Source organism: Clupea harengus, chromosome 18, assembly GCF_900700415.2.
Source record: "Clupea harengus chromosome 18, Ch_v2.0.2, whole genome shotgun sequence".
Lineage (NCBI taxonomy): Eukaryota > Metazoa > Chordata > Actinopteri > Clupeiformes > Clupeidae > Clupea > Clupea harengus.
The window spans coordinates 1,975,534-1,993,749 of NC_045169.1; the positions used below are offsets into that span (position 1 = coordinate 1,975,534).

General features: G+C 43.6%; 1 long non-coding RNA gene across 1 annotated transcript; it reads left to right on the forward strand.

The window, feature by feature from the left end:
- The first annotated feature begins 11,939 nt into the window (after nucleotides 1-11,939).
- Nucleotides 11,940-13,799, forward strand: LOC122133740. Its single transcript, XR_006152959.1, has 4 exons — nucleotides 11,940-12,219; nucleotides 12,386-12,469; nucleotides 12,654-13,300; nucleotides 13,480-13,799. It is a non-coding gene; the product is annotated as an uncharacterized LOC122133740 (long non-coding RNA).
- Nucleotides 13,800-18,216: the final 4,417 nt, after the last annotated feature.

Sequence of the window (18,216 nt, forward strand, 5' to 3'; positions counted from 1 at the left end):
CATAAACTCCAAAACACCAGAGTTCAGTAATACAGTGTATAATTAACACCCTGAAATATGCTCATAAAAATTCTCATTATTTCTCCTAGGTGCATGCTGTAAAGCAACACTACTGCCAAAACAGGAAACCTTGCAGAGTACAGAAGAAAAGAAAACAGATGAGCTTTAATGCCCCTTTTATTTGCGTAGTTCAATGGGTTAATCAGAACCAATTTTTGCTATTGTGCTGTCCAGCTTTTAATTTGGACTTGCAATATTATCCCATTTTGTTTCCAGGCAGTATAACAACTGCGTTGCATCCGCTCCAATGGGAAGGAGCTATTAGCCCTGATCTGGGGCCTACAATGCCACTCCTCCAGCTATGCAGCTAGGACAGTGTCTGTGTCTGCACGAACAGTGTATCCTGTGGAACTTTTGTCATCGGTTTATCTTGGTGAGTGACTGCTTGCCACAGTAGCTCATCCAGCGTGGTTGATATCCTGTTTATCTCATGTGATGAATGACTACGGCAGTTTGGCAGCCAGTCCCCACTGGGACAGAAGCTCTCTCTCCCCCCCCCCCCCCCCCCCCCCCCCCCCTCTTTCCTCCATCCCATTGCTCTCCTCCACAAACCCCTCCCTTTTCCACACAGGTCAACCCAGCCCCGAGCCCACGCTTTCTCTCCATGGCCTCCGTCTCCACCCTCGCACCCACTTCCGACCACAGCTCTCCAAACAGCCTGCCGATGGTGTGCTTCCCGAAATTATCCAGGATAGAAAAACAGAGACAGGGAAGGAGAGAGAGGGAACTCCAGTGGTCACTGCTAGGACTCATGAATGGTTTCTGGAACTCTTAGCCTCAACATGGTATTAATGGTGTGCATCGCAGAGAACACGGACTGTGTCTGGTGAGACCAGAACATCTGTCCAAAATTCCATACGCTGACTTTAACTGTGGCCCTAAGTCAAACATTGGGTCTGGCACAGGAAGAGGATGTCCTCAACTTTTATCAAGGCATGGAGGCGTAGTGAGGAGGAGTATGTATGTGCAGTGCAGAGACATCCACAGGAGGCGTCGGGGTATATGGAAAGGAGTATGTACAGTATGCTCACTATGTGATACAGTATATACAAACAGTCACACAAGAGTGAGGAAACATCTATCCCATTGATTAAACATCTATCCCATTGATTTATTTGATCATTGGCACATAAAGATTTGTCAATTCTATTTACAGCAGACACCACTCTGGGTTGATGCAATTTGCTTTTGTAAGTGGAAATGTTGCCATAAAGTGCATTATATGCACTTTAGGTTTGTTCATTTCTTAAATCTGAAAGAAGTGCAAAAGCAAATCAACACTTAATCACGTAATCTTCACTAAGATAATCCTTATTATGCCTAAGTGATTTCAAATACACTTTAAGTAGCCTAAGGTCAAATTAATTTCCATTTGAGAAGAAATTAAAGGTTTTACTACAACAAACGTGTCCCTAACAAACCATAGCAGGACCTGCATTTTGTAACAGTGGACTGCACAAAAAGCACACTGAACTGAACTGAACTGAACTGAACTGAAGTGTATACTGCCTTAGGCTACTTGCAAAGGGAATAGCATTCATAATTTGAGATTTAAAAATGTTGCCAACCAGAACAGCCCCAGTACGACATGATCAAGCATAAGCTAATGTCAAGTATGAGTCGATAAAAGCAAATGATTGCTTGCTGTAACCGATCGACTGTATTCCCCAAGCAGGTCTATGTGATCCGCCTGCATCCCCCCTGCTCTTTAGTGGTCATTAGCCATGGCCCCAGTCCACCCTCTTACGGGTCTGCCTGAGGTCAATCCAATACAGTGCACAGAGTCCCGGAAAAACACATCCACCCTCCACCCCAAACCTCAAAGCCCAGTGACATAGCGTCTCGTGTTTCAGTTACCTTAGCCTTCTGCCACTTTTCTCTGACACCCCCTTGAGGATGAGGTCACATTGAAGGTCCGACTTGTCGCCGCCACACCAACCAACCCCGCCCCCGCCCCCCTTTCTCTCTCTCTCCCTCTCTCTTGCACACACAAACTGTACACACACACACACACACACACACACACACACACACACACACACACACACACACACACACACATAGATGAAACATATGGCTCATGTCACCAAGTGACTCCCATTACCCTACTTCATTAAATTCAGTGCTAATCGTTCATAGACAACAGTATGTGTTGTTAATATTTTCCTATTCTAGCGAACTCATATGATATCAATCTGAATGATATGCCTCTCCTGATAAGCTAAGTAAATTACTGGAGAACTCACCAAATCTGACCTGGAGAACTCACCAAATCTGACCTGGCGTGGAGGGTAGGATACTGATTCCAAGCACATCAGTGAAATGACAGATTGTAGGATTTCCCCTAATCACACATCAGCTGAATTTACTACTTTCCCGAATTTTTTTACATTCAAACAAATCAGTAAGAAGTGAAATTAAATGTATTATAGAGCTTTGAAAGATCAGGATCACATGTCGTTGTGAGTATTACTAAACAGACATAGCCAGCTCTGTAGGTTTCAGATGTGGTAAAGCAATTTTTGCAGTCATTTCTCATTTTAATATGTGTTATTACAAATAAATGATCTTAAATGAGGAACATTCATCAGCCTGTCTACCTTTCAACGTCCATTTCTTCTCTGGGGAGTGACAACAAACAGTTTGGAAGATTAACAAACACATGTGCTGCTCACTGTTCTTTCCAAGAGGGAACCCTGACCCTTACCCAAACATTTAAATGACAGATAATTATTAGATTACTAATAATTATTTCTAGTAAACACATCATCCCACTTTCTGTCTTCACGGCATTTCAGTTCAAGGACTCTGGGTGCTAATAAAAGAAAGTCATTGAAGTGCCTCTGGTTCACCCTGAAAAGGAAATCATGAAATATTTCTGAAATGTCACCAAGTTTCACTCTGACATTTCTGAATGCAGTGCTGCCAGCAGCTCTAGCCCAGTCCTGGGAACAAATGGAACCATTGGCATCTGTCTCTTTATTGTTTCCTACAGGACAGATAATATGCTGCCCAAGTAGATTGCACCAGCCCTGGCTATGGTGGGTTGAGGGTGGTTGAGTCTTACTGATTCAGGTGCGAACACCTTCCTGCTCAGTCAAGCACAGGTGTAGGGCAAGCCCAGTTAACACAATGATGTAACATGATTCTGTACGGTGGCCAGCTCTGGCCCTGATGAAGCATGAAACCAACAACTACCATCTAAGCCAAAACGAATAGAGTAGCTGTTGCGTTCCAGATGGCTAGCTTGTGACTCGCTGTTTCTCTTATTGCTAATTCTCTATATCTATGTAAGGATGACAATAGTGACTCTGAATCAAACACACACCTTAGATGGCCTGTTGGAGTGCAGACCAGAGGTTGGTCATAGCATATGTCCTGTCTTCAGCCCTCACAGCAGACCAGAGATTGGTCATAGCATACGCCTGTCTTCAACCCCCACAGCAGACCAGAGATTGGTCATAGCATACGCCTGTCTTCAACCCTCACAGCAGACCAGAGATTGGTCATAGCATATGTCCTGTCTTCAGCCCTCACCACCATTAGCTAAAGAACACTGCTTGTAATACCTAGGGACATGTTACATCTTTGTGTGTGCTCATGTTTCTATATATGTTGTATATAAGGTTGTAATAGCAATAGCAAAGCAACTTGCTTCCCTCCTACACAGAAACAACAGTATTCTAATCACAGCACTGATACAGCCTTAGTAAGAGTTCTGAATGATCTACTTATTAGATCTGAACACCATGTTGGTTTCAAAGGCAGTGCCCTAGCCTGGCTCAGTTTTTTCACCTTTCTGACCGTCTTCAGCTTGTACGTGTATGTGTCCACAATGAATCATCCAGGCACACAAAGGTAAGCTATGGAGTTCCCCAAGGCTCAGTGCTTGGACCCCTGGTGTTCTTATTGTGCATGCTACCCTTGGGTGCTGTAATTGGGACGCATGGTATTAACTTCTATTGCTATGGTGATGACACCCAACTACAGAGGCGCAAAAAGGGGTATGCAACATATGCAGTGTCACATAGTTAAATAATGACGGGAGACTTTTTTGTCATTCATTTATCTTTAACTTTTTGTTTTAAAATGGTCACTTATTGTATCGTAAACATTAACCAGTAGCGTAACCAGAAATAATCAATAATCAATAAGTGTTGCAAGAATCAAAGCAAATGGTGTTCTGTAGATCAACAATGACACATATTTTAAGATCACATCAAAATTTGACTCAGAGTATTTGCCTGCTACTAGCTTTATACATTGTATTCATAGCAGGCTTTGAACTTTGAACTTTCACTCCATAGTTAACTAACTTAGAGGCACAGTCTGATTTTTGGGTTACAGGAGTTGCAAGGGCAAAGCCACCCAACATGCGTCCTAACAGTCTGGCTAACAGTCGACCAACTCCTCAGTCACAGATGTCGATGGGCAGCAAAAGAGATAAGGACGAAAGGGTCCAGATGCCACACTTGACAGTTCAGTAAAAGCACCTGAAGTTAGAGAGTATCTGTCAGAAAACTCGCTTATGACTAAGTTTGACGACGCAAGCTGGGTAGGCCGCCTGGCATACCTGTCTGATAAGTCAACAAGCTGAATTCCTCTCTTCAAAGAAAAGACAAACATGTTAACTTGCACAACAACAGAAAAATGATTCATGGGGGAGTTCAAGCTGTGGGAAAGCAAATGTGAAGATGGGGATACAAGTTGTTTCCTGCAGCTGGATACTGGATACCTCGCTACTGGTGAATGCGACAGCGCTCCATTCTTCCCTGACATATATCCCTGATGTAGCTTCCAAACAGGCGTGGGTGCAGAATCCATTTGTGACTGGCATTAACAGCAGTATTCCTGCTAGACTCCAAGATAATCTTATAGATATGATTTGGGGAATCATGCCCTGAATGAATTTTGATCTACATACTTGTGTGAGGTGACCTTCTCTATCATGACCCACATCAAGACGGAACACAGAAACAGACTCCACCTGGAGAATAACCTGGTCACAATCTCTCCCAGGCTGACAAAACGTGTGAGTGAGAAACAGGCTCGAGTGTCCCATTAAAGACAGCGGGGTCACATGAAATGGTGTGTTTGAGATTGACTTTATTGTACAGTCCGTAAAACAACGATTACTGTTGTTGACATGCTTACATGGGCTGGCTGCATTGATGATATATGAACCTATAAATCCTATTGTAGCTCAGTTAAACCTCATGTATGGATCACCATGGTTGCTCACATGGTAGGGGGTGCTTCAGGTCAAATTGAATAGCTTCGGGTTACAGTACTCTAAAAGGTTGGGAAACACTGCTCTAGGGTGTTCAGGCTCCTAGCTCTGCAGAGCACCTTGAGACGATTCAAATTGTTCAAATATATTTGAATTAATTCAGCCAGAGGGGAGACAGTGACAGGGCTGAATTTAGAAAAGGATTGATAGGTCTGTACATGTACCATTGACTTGCAATGTAACAGGTACACATATAAAAGCATCAGTATAATGAAGCAATGTAGCTACAAACTGGCAAAGTCTCCAGTCTTTTAAAAACCCTTCACTATTGATTTCATTTTGGTTTCAAATCTCATTTCTAAAGTTTCCAGGCATTCCAAGTAAATCAAATTTCAGATGGCACTCCCACTGCAGCGTAATGGTAGTAATTGGTTGTCAGTGGACACGGGCTACAGGCTGTCTTCACCTTGAACTTTTAATCAGATGAGATGCTCGTTCCAGGAGAGTGTAGAGCTGGAGTCTATGGAGAGTTGCTTCCCCGTAATCTTTTGTGTTTTCTTGTAAAAAAACGTAGAACCCTCAGAATGGACACTTTTTTTTTTACCCATGCAGCTCAAAGATCACCTTCAGCAAGTATTATATCACAAAACATTTCATGCCATTTTGTCTCATTCCTTCCACACTCCTGAATTGAACCTGTTCTAATTAAACAAGAATTGAACCTGGAAAAGGTTCGGGTGTAGAAGTGGCCATAAACAAGGTTAGGTTTTGGTTTGATGTCCAGATGTTTCCCACTAATCATTTGGACTTGGGTGTGTAGAGCCCCAAAGCTTACTGGTGCGTAATTTGTGTGCTGTTCTCGGGTTCGGGGGAGGGCAGCCAAAGGGTAGGCCCTGTAGCTCCACACTCGTGTTGGCCAGGTAGAGGTGAGGTCAGGGGCTGGGTGTGTTTAAACACACACACACACACACACACACACACACACACACACACACACACACACACACACACACACACACACCTCAGCGGCCCCATTTGGGCCTCAGGAAACCTCCTGTGGTTAGCACAGTCCAGAGAAGAGTGGGAGGTGGTGGCACGACTCCGAAACCTCTACAGCCAGTGCCAGCGCTGTTGCTTGGCCTGCGATTGACTACATGTCCCATGGTACGGAGCTCTGGTGGAACCTGCATTGTGAGTCACTACATCCATGGTTTACACGGGAAGAGTTGCGCAAGGGGCAGTGCCTATGAGATGGCCTAATATATACCTTCACACGCAGGGTGAGGAAGCCATGAGTGGACGATGTGACTCACCTCCTGTACAGAGAAAAAAGGGGGTGGTCCAAACAGTTTGGGAGTTTTTCATGTTAACACTAATGACTGTGATTATTATTGTTAGACTTCCAGAACACAACCAGGAGAAGCAGAGCCAGGAGAAAGGAAGCAGCGTTTGAAGTGAATCCATTAGCCACCCACACCCACAAGTGCCATAAAGAGTTCAGGAACCGTGAACCACTAACACAAAAAAACGGTTGAAAGTCAGCTCGGGAGGACTGAATGACAAGTGGAAAATATCATAAATTCTATGAAAAATGATGAAAGTTAGTCATTATATGTAAGTTTAACAATAACATAGTTTCACTCTCTAACTTACAAATGCATAGAAAAGTAGCAGACATACATACAGCAACACACATATTGCCATTTTACACGTACGTATATAGGACATGCACATATACAGGGGTACAATTTGCTTTCCGTGTGATTCCCAGTACAACTCAAACATACATATAATGTATACATATTCTTTTTCTTTCACACATTCTCTCACTTTCCCATAAATCAAAGCTGAAGGCTGATGAATGAATGTGTTCCGTGTTGTGCTCCAGGCACATTGGAATACTCGTGCTCTCCATTCTAAACAAAAGCCCAGGCAGACTCAGTCTCCATCATACAACGGTTATTGTGAAACGAGAACAGGCTGCAACGGCAACAAAGGAATAATTGTCAAACCCGTTTTCTTTTCTTCTCTGCATTCTTTCTTTCTCTCTTGCTCACTCCCTCTCTCTCCTTCCTTCTCGCTCCTCTTTCTTGGACAGCAGTGTCAGCAGTATACACACATTTGTCCCAGCTGTATAAACAGGTTGGAGAAAGGAAGCATATTTTTTGGGAGGGTGAGAAGGTCCTTGTGTGTGTGGGCATGTGTGTGGTGCATGTGTGTATTTCAGGGTGCGCTCCAAAGACCTTCTTCACACTTGTGTTCAATGGCGCAAAAAAGCATAAAAACTTAAGTGTCCGAATTATATCCATAAAAACAAACCCTGCCGTCTACGCCAGCTGCTTCGTTCACATCTGGCTCAGAATAGCCCAGTTTCAGGTTTGCCCATCAGGACCACTAACTGTGATTTACTCAGGTTTTAGGGAACCTTTGCGTTGTCGCGTGTTATGGAGAAAGCCACGGTGTGCTTTAGCCTTCATGGCCATTAATCTGATAAGCATCACATTCAGACTCGAGTTGATGGTGGCAGACATCCATAAGGGGCTCATGAATCTGTGTGAGTTTTGCCATCACTCATCGTGAAGATCAGAGCAACAGGCGATGAGATCAGCACCCTGGACAGCTCTCGCCAATTCCTCTCTCTTTCTGTCTCTCTCTCTCTCTCTCTCTCTCTCTCTCTTTCTGTCTCTCTCTCTCTCTCTTCCTCTCTCTCTCTTTCTGACTCTCTCTCTCTCTCTTTCTGTCTCTCTCTCTCTCTTCCTCTCTCTCTCCCTCCTCTCCTCTCTCTCCCCCTCTCTCCTCTCTCTTTCTGTCTCTCTCTTCCTCTCTCTCTCTTTCTGTCTCTCTCTTTCTGTCTCTCTCTCTCTTCCTCTCTCTCTCTTTCTCTCTCTCTCTCTTCCTCTCTCTCTCTCCCTCCTCATTTCCCCCTTATGATGTCACTATGAAAGAAAATGAATGCACTTTGATTGAATAGATGATTCTAGATGATTCTATTCAATGAAATGATTGCCCTATTCATGTGAGGCTCTGTCTTGCAGGGCTGACCACACCTCTCAAAGGGCTAGTCTGTCACTCATGTGTTGTCATTTTAATGCAGACGAACTCCATGGAATGTACTCACAGGACTAGGCTCAACAGGACACAACACACATGTAGACAAGTGGCATCTGACACAAATGTGTGGCAGTTTAGTGAGTTCACACATCCAGACATGTCTGTCTGCATACGCTAATTAACCCTCAGCATTTGATTCACTAATTCATCATCACGTGGGGCCCTTGGCTTTATTCACTGTGTTAGCTTTAGTGTCTATTCATCACACAGGATCTATAACTAAGATCCCCCCCTTCTTCCACTCTTTTACACTACCCTGTCCCACTCACACATCCCCGTCCTGCCTCTCTTTGATCCAACACGCCCCCTGGTATGGTTGGATGGGAACCATCCTTTTTTGATTCATCCATCATTCTTCATTATGGTTATGAGCTGACTGCTGTCACAGGCTTCATTAGGACCACACCTCTGAATACAGTCTGCACCACAAGACCCCTCAGGTCATACATACAGCAGCATGTTTCCAACTCCAACTGCATAGACCTGCACTCACTGCCTCTTATCCTGAATGGACTCACCCACATAATACCCTAATTTTGTGTTAGCCTTTATTTTTCTTGTTGCTTTTTTTTTTACCATGGGTGCCCCTGGGAGACATTTTCCTTCCAAGTCAGCCAGATCCAAAACATTCATTTGGCTGGAATGTTTTACATGCACCGAGGGGTTTGTCTTGTCATTTCCAGCAATTCCGGGAAAGTTCTATTTTGATATTTGGCTTCATTGACACACAGTTAGGGTGTTTCGGGGATACATTTTCATCATACTTGAACGAGGAGTCAAATCTAATAAGGTTAGTCTTTTAATGTGTGCAGGGCTGTGTTGTAGGTGAAACTTGCTGTTTTGGCTGAAGGATGCCTGTGCTGCTCCAAAAACGACTGTGGTCTTGCATTCGCCTGCCATATCCCTGCATCAGAGATTAAATATACCCCCTGATGTTCACTAAATCAGCATGTTTCAGGTTCTAGACAGCTGATTTATGGATTACAGTCATTCAGGTGCAGAGATCAGATCATATATTTTGGAATGAGTTTTTGCTCCAGAGTTTTGAATAATACAATATTTTCTTAAAATTAAGTTTTCTGTATAATGTGTAATGGATATAGAAGTTGTTGCGAAGAAATCCTCTTTTTTCTACCGTTGATGTATGTTCTTAAACATGACAAAGCGTAAATTGGAGCACATAATATTCATTTTTACATTTACTATCACTAGATTAGATCTCATTTCTGATGACTAGATTAGATCTCAAAAAGAAAATAAAGAAGAGTGAAAGAAAGGAAAGAAGAGTGGAAGAAGGAAAGAAGAAAGGAAGACGAGTGGAAGAAGGAAAAAAGATTGGAAGAAGGAAAGAAGAAAGGAAAGAAGAGTGGAAGAAGGAAAGAAGAAAAGAAAGAAGAGTGAAGTAAGGAAAGAAGAGTAGAAGAAGGAAAGAAGAAAGGAAGACGAGTGGAAGAAGGAAAAAAGATTGGAAGAAGGAAAGAAGAAAGGAAAGAAGAGTGGAAGAAGGAAAGAAGAAAGGAAAGAGAAAACAAATTAGAGTATGGAAGGTGTCTCTTGATATTTCTAGTTATACAGTTGAATGGAGAGGGACAGAGAGAAGAGGAGCCTTGGAATCTTGGCGCAGGTGTCAGTGAAGCACAGGTGCAAGCCAGTTTAATGACCCTATTATGATGTCACAATAGCCCAATGTAAGTCAATGGGAAAATTTGTATTAGTTTTTTTTTTTTAATATCTTAAAATGTATAAAGTTTAGAAAAGTGAAAAATACATAGCATGTGTCCTTTACAAGACCTACGTGACAAAGTTCGAACAAAGTTTCTACGTTAAGTGGTTTGAGCTGAATTAAGCGCAGAAGTTCGGTAAAGAGAATAAAAATAAGAAGAAGAAGAAGAAGAAGCCTAGGAATAACAATACAGGGCATTTCATGCACTGTAATGACATCAGTCGCAAATAATTCAGAAATTCCAGTTTTGAAAATTGCAGCCTACTATTACTGGAAGTCCTTACATTTGTGTGAATTTGTGTTAAATCCTGGAAGGACTGTTATACACATTTGAGAAATTTGCAAAAGTCACTATTAAGTTTCATTATGATTCTCTTTATTTCACCATTGCTAGGCTGCTCTTTGAACATGATGGGATCTGCTGCAAGGATGCATCTTAAGAGTGGTCAGTCAAGGTGCCTATGTATTTTCAAAAGAATGTGTGTCTAGTGGCGCATCAACAGATTGTGTTCTGTAACCTATGGTGGCTGGCTAATGTTACAACGGCAGCTGATAAGAGAAATAAACATTCTTTACCTCAGCATCCTTTTGCGCATCCAGACAAAAAGTGTTCTGTACATTATACCAGGGCCAGGAAATATAGGCATAGTTTGCTTTGCAAACAGCTAAAGTTAGTAACCATCCCTCAGTCCAGTTCTTTAGCCTTTTAGCTTGCTAGCTACTCGTGATTTGACATCAAAGCATTGTATTTAATATGGGTGAAGGAGGGAGAGCACCAGCACTGTTGATAGTGCAAGAGGTGGGTTACATTAGCTCAGATTCATGGTGATAGACTATTTTTCCTTCATGGAAATGTATGCATTGTTAATTGAAAGAATCTTTCCATCTTTCAATATACCATTACCTCTTTACCCTAATATAAAGTGGGAGATAACTGATCCAAAAACTGATTTATTGAAGTCTCCCCAAAGTCTTTGAATATTTGAAATTGAAGAAAATTATTTTATTTAAATTAAATAATTTTCTTTTTTGTTCTGGTGAAGGGCCCCCATGCTAACCCCCTCTTGGCCTGGATGACGCCTCGGTCAGGAACAGGAACAGGAACAGGAACAGGCTGAGGCCACTGTGAGAAGAACAGGGCAGATACTCTGCAAAATACCTCTGTATCCTCCACACATATGACCACATAGTGAAATCACATCTCAAACATCTCTTAATTTCCTGCCTTGTTATTAACAGCAATCCTCCAGTCACGTTTAAAACCCACTTTAAACCATGGGAGGCTTTTATGGTATTTTCTTTCTTTTAAGATGCTATCAAACACATTCTTTTAGTCATAAACGTACATAACTATAGTCAATGCGACTGTACACAACATGAAAACATCAAACAGACGGAGAGGCATCACACAAAAACGCAGATCTTTCCTCTATTATGTTTGGCCCTGTAGCTGCGCTATCTTCTCTATTCCTGTCTAATCATGTCTGATTTGGCGTGATGATGGAGCATCTTTTTCATATGGTTTCCATCCACTCTAACCACTTCAGAGAGACAACCAGACCCAGTGTACTGGCAAGAATGAACAAACCTCTCTGTGGTAAAGTGTGTGTGTGCGTGTGTGTGTGCGTGTGTGTGTGTGCATGTGTGTGTGCGTGTGTGTGCGTGCATGTGTGTGTGCGTGTGTGCGTGCGTGTGTGTGTGCGTGTGTGTGTGCGTGTGCGTGTGTGTGTGTGTGTGTGTGTGTGTGTGTGTGTGTGTGTGTGTGTGTGTGTGTGTGTGTGTGTGTGTGTGTGTGTGTGTGTGTGTGCGTGTGTGTGTGTGTGTGTGTGTGTGTGTGTGTATGAGACTGAGGGTTGTAAGTCTGCCAGAGTCCATGAACCAGCCCCGACTGATGTCTTATTACAGGCCTTTTAAGTGTGTCAATGGTGTGGCACTTTAAATACGTCTTAAATGTACAGGTTCAGCAACAATAACCCACACAGGTGTATCCAATGTGTCACTCAGATATTCCATATGTGCCTGTGTACTATGGCTGACTGAGCGGAGGAATGAAACATGCTTCTCTTCTCTAGCCACTGGATCCCTTCATGTTACTGTAAGTTGTCAGCTGTGTTACATGTGCCATTGCATACACGGAATTAAGTTAATGTCCTTATGTTCTGTGCTGAAAGAAAGAAAGAAAGAGAGGGAGGGAGGGAGGGACGCTGATGTTTGCTCTTCTCCAGTAGAGTGCTTTAAAGGTCAAACTCCATCTCTCTCAGATTCAGCTCGGAGATATGCAGCAAAATGTCCTGGAATTTCTATGCAAACCATATGTTTTTTGAGGAAGAGAAAAAATGTCCAAGGTATGATAATCAGCTTCAGGGGTAAACTTTGACATGTTGTCTGAAAATTGGTGGTTTTCCAGAGGCTGTGCAGAGACAAACTGAACTTCGTGCTGATGAGTATGACCCGAGCACACAGAGACGGGATTCATGAAAGTGCTTAGCCGAGCACTATTAATCTTGGGTTGCTATTCTTGCTTTCCAGTGCAGGCCAAATGCAAGTGGTGTGTGGAGAAAAAGAGTGTGAGAGAGAGAAAAGAGAGGGAGAGAGAGAGAAAAGAGAGGGAGAGAGAGAGAAATGCAGATGATGGATTGCGTTTTGGAACAGAAAGGGAAAAGGACGAGTTCAGCACATATGGACTAAGCTTTGGAATAAGATCTTCGTTGTGTTGTACAGGTCATGATTTCCAACATTGTAACACTTTAAGCTTGCTGTATATAATGGCTTCAGCCCAGGTATTTCTGTACTAATAATTGTGTTTAAAGTTCACTGAGAGTTTGATCTGCACTTGACCAAATACACCATATTGGAGTACTGAACCACAGCTGTCATCAGCACAGTGACATGTTTAAACAGTAAAGCAAAGTAAATCTAACATATTATTGTAATTGCATTGCACAACTATCTTTCAATCACTGCCAGGAATCATCTGTCTCAAATATGGAACCTCCACAATGGTTCACACGCTCAGCCAGTGATCTCGACGAGTGACCTGGGCTAGTGGTTCAACGTCCCTCAGCAGTTCCAAGAATGTTCTTCACGTTCAGACCCCGAGCAGTCAACTGGACGCCTCATTGTTAGTGTAGAGCTTCTGTAGAAGCAGCATCATCCATGTTACAAGAAGTTAACAAGTGAGGGAAATAGAAATCAAACGTTGAATCCATGGCTTGATGTGACTGTAACTAATGAATCCTTTATTAATTTGTGTGGTTATAGCATCAGTAGTTCATTACACATTGTCAGGCGTTTACATGATTTCATCCAGCATTTTGGATGTGTGACTCATAGCATGTCTTCCATTCTCCTCTAGACTCATGGAGCCCTTGGCACTTGGCAGAGATAACCTCACCTCACACCCAGATACTATCACAGTGACAGAAAGGGGAGAAGATTCCTATCTTTTGTGGAATGGTGAAATTTGCCAAGGCAGTGGGCAGAGTTGGTGTGTGGCCTCACGCAACCTGGCACACCTAGAATGCTGCGTAAAATGGATAGGATTATTTACTGCCTCTTCCGTTTCAAAAATATTTGAAAGTATTTCATCAGTCATCACATGCTCTAAGTCAGCAAAAGTATATTATGAATGAACTGCCGCAAAGTGCTTGACATTTTAATACACGTAAAGTACGTAAAGTAATGAATGACTGAATATTATGTTCCTGAATTTACAGCAAAAGTTTCAAGCATATTTTTAGAACAAGGGCCACCTGTCATAAACCTTTTTTGCTGTCATTGTTCCAGAATTTCAAGAAGAGCTAAAATGATGGGATTATTATAAAAAAAATTTTAAAAAAATCATATGCCACAATCTCTGTCAGTAATACAATTTTTCATAGAGACAAGTGAGTAAAAGTTGAGCAAATTCTTTGTTTTAATTTCCCAAAAAATAATACAAACAACAACAAGCGTGTGCTCCAAACTAAAGTGCCATGACATATGGTACAGTGACTTAGGTCACAGCACCAATAGTTATAAACAGCCCATATTGTGTTTCAGTTTCATCAGATAGTGTGTGTTTGTTATCATACTTCCGTTGCTGATAAGGGTTGGCAGGAAGTAGCCTTTGTCTCTCAATCATATTATCAGAATCACAGGTCTGGATGTGTCTGTGTGACCTGCTCAACCAACAACCCCCCACCCCACCCACACACACACACACACACACACACTCGAAAAGGAAAAACACCATGCAAAGGTGTAAAGAGAGAGGGGGAGAGGTAAACATCATTAAAAAGGCTAAATGAAAGGAGATGTGAGCTTCCTGGAGGTGTTTAGGTAAATATGTCAAGAAGAAAGAAACAAACAAGTGACATGCCACAACTGGACTCCATTATGCGTCTCGCTTGACTTAGGGTCCTTGTTTGGGGTTGAGCAGGGTTGCCATTAGTTATGATACCCCCTCCTCCCCCTCCTCCTCCTCCACCCACTGCGGCCCAAAGCATGTTTGTTTGGGGCTTGGCACCCTCTCTCCCGCTCAGACAAACCATCTGAGCATGATTATTGTTGTCCCACTGAAGAAGGGAAATGGAGAGAGTGTAAACACCACAGTGAACAGGAACGCAGCGGTCGGTCCAGCAGAGACCCCGTCCGTCCGTCCGTCGGCGAGAGCGAGAGCGAGAGAGAGAGAGAGAGAGAGGAAATGAACGAAAGCGAGAGGGAAAGGTTGCGTCGAGGGCAACATGACAAGCCTGCCCTGAGGCGGCCCTGGGTGACAATACGCAAACCTGACGAAAGGTCACGGGGGGGGGCGCAGAGTTCAAAGTTGAGAGTGTGTGGCAGCAGACACTGAGACTCTCTGGGGATGTTACAGCTGTTTATAGGAGAGCGCTGGCAAGGACTCAGGAAGCAAGGCATGGGGTTCTTAATCTGGACAGACGGAAACATTTCTCAACGACACGTTTCAAAGGTATCCAAAGAAACGGTTAATGTATCTGACCTGTAAATACTGTGCCTCTGACATTGAGGGGGGAAACTATGCTGGCCAAGACACAGGTGGGGGCAGCTCACAAGCTGCAGTTTATGCTCTCTGTCCAGGGACCTGAAATTTGAAGTCGGAAATTCACATCGGCACATTGCAGTGACCCATTTTAGCACACTCTTTACTAGCACACCTCTAAAATCTCCACACAGAAAGGATGATGAAGTCAGAGAGGGGGAGAGAGAGAGAGAGAGAGAGAGAGAGAGAGAGAGAGGGGGAGAGAGAGAGGGGGAGAGAGAGAGAGAGAGAGAGTGAGAGAGAGAGAGAGAGGGGGGGGGGAGAGAGAGAGAGGGAGAGAGAGAGAGAGAGAGAGACAGAGAGAGAGAGAGAGAGACAGAGAGAGAGAGAGAGAGAGAGAGAGAGAGAGCACTCTCTGGTCAGAGAGTCTGTTTACTTACCACTGCCGACACCGTGCGCCAGGGAGCGCGAGTGCTTGGCGGGGGCTGCTGGTCTTCGTGGGGGGAAGATTGATTGCGCTCAGACGGAGAGCGGGGGCGTTGGTTAGCCTGGCCCGTGAGTTCACAAGTTCCTCCAAGCAAACAACAGACGGAAGGCCAGCGAGCTCAGAGAGGCGTGATGCCTGACAGCAACGAGATTCCGCTCCCTCTCTAGCCCCGTCAACAACGCCCCCAGACAAACACACACACACACACACACACACACACACACACACACACACACACACACACACACACACACACGTACACGCTGTCTGGGGTTAGACTGGGGACCTGTCAGGACCGGCGGGGGCCCTGGGTGGAGGCAGGCGGGCGGGAGGTGGGGAGAGAGTTTGCTGGAGGAGGTGAGAAAGGGATTTATCTGTCCCTAGTGGGGTTAGCAGTGGGGTTAGTTAATCCCCATCTGCTTGTAAGGTTAAACACACAGATTTCCTGCTACATGCCTTCTAGTGGTGAAGGCTGTGGGTCTCCATGTGTGGCTGGGCAGACGGAGGTTAGATGCAGGTAGGTTGGGGGGGGGGGGGGGGGGGGGGGGGTAGCTACAATAACGAAAGAGGGAGGAGAGGGCGGAAAGGATGGAGGGGTGCAGATAGTTGTGACTTGATGGATGACCTCCAACCAACTGTTTGCACACACACACACACACACACACACACACACACACACATGCATGTTCACCATCATCCATCCACCACAGGTGATTCTGCGCCTCCTCAGGCCTGTGATGGAGGAGGAGGAGGAGGAGGAGGAGGAGGAGGGTGGGAGAAAGGGAGGCAGAGAAGGAGAGTTCGCTTCAGGCAGGCACTTACAAGCAGCTCAGCACTTTTAAGGGTCAGTCTGATTCAGCTGACCCAAGCACCCCGGCCCGCTGTCAACCCCTTCCTCCATATTTCACTGCCTTTTTATGAACCACTTACAGGGTGTGAGTGGGGAGGGGTCCCCCTTCCTCCCCAGAAATGTCTCCCACATCCACACTCCTTTGTCCCTCTGCTTCGTCTAAGTGGCACATAGAGTAGTTATGTTCTAGAGAAACGTTTTCTTCAGCATCATCTTGTGTCAACATTTTTTTTTTTCTGGAGTTGGCTGCACCCCTTTGACTGATAATGTTGGTGATGTGACTGCCCTGTGATTATAAATGTCAGGCAATAAACCTACCTTAAGGGGTGACATCACTTCTTTTTGTCTCCTCTTGATGACCTCACAAGCTCCTGATCTCAAACAGGAATGTAATTTATGCTTCAGTGGCACAGCTGGTGGCAGACATTGTCCCCTAATTCGAACACTGACGTATGACGTAACGTCTCGAGCAATACGTCCTTCAAAAAGAATGAAACATGTGTATTCATTTTCTGAATGAGACTGTGTATCGAGATTAAGAAAGATTTGATGAATACAGAATCTAACAGAAATTGAAATACATTGTGCTTATAACACTTGGGAATCTCCAGGCTATAGACATAATTAATAAAGTTTTATGACACACAGTAGTTGACGGTAATCTGAACTGTAAATCTGCATATCCAGTAATATAAAACACATGCATGGCACTGAAGTAGGGTTGAGGGAGACTATTGTGCCATGGTAACAAAACAAAAAATGCTTCTTTTTAAATTGTGTTATAAAGTATGTTCTTGGATTAAGATTATAGTTGCAGAGCAGTTCTGATTGGTCATAGCAGCATGGTAAATTGACACCCATCAAAGATGTCCATGTTCTGGATATGGATTGATATGGATCACATGAAAGATTTGAAGAGGGAGAACACACACTGAGGCCACTGCTTTTGTTGCACTTGAGAAATTAAAGATGTGTGAAATGTCCCTGGACATCTCTCTTCCTGGAACCCAGCTATGGAAATCTGGGCTGTTAACACATATTCATCCAGCTGGCTTAGCAGGGAATACTGTCACTTGTAGAAATCAAGACTGACTCAAAGAATTTATTTTTCTCTTTTTTTTCAATTCCATTGTTTTTAATCCCATTCTTTTGATTTCTGGCTAACGTTGACCGGAGACAGGCTGCATTTAACAGCAACACTGGACTTGGTTGTCTAATAATAACATAATAAGCAGGCACCTAATGACATCCACAGAAAATGAGAAGCCAGACTCATGCTTTTTCAATAATTCTACCTCCTCTAAAGCACAGCTTCTGACATCTTGCATCTGTTTTAAAAAAAAGACAATCAGATTGGCCAAAGTCCAGCAAGGGAGAGCATGTGCAAATAATATATTTATTTATTTTGTAATTGAAAACACACAAACAGGATATAAGCTTTAGGAAACGGTTTCCTACAAAACATCTGCTACAAACAGACCACAACTAGTAGTTGTTGAAGGATCAAACCCAAATGGAAACCAGTGTTGGTTGCATTCCTCTGTGTCACTTGGGAAGCTCCATGGGATGTTCTGAGAGAAGAAGGGGAAAAGGTTTTTTCTTACTGCGCACAAAAGCACCAAATATGTGGTAGAACAAACACTGATACTATACAATGTCATCATGTTCCTCCAAAGTGTTTCAATAAAATCGAGCTTTCAATCTTCTTTAAAGATCTTCAGATCCATGAGAGGGTCTGAGAGGGTCTGAAGCCCTCCGTGTTGGATACAGTCGT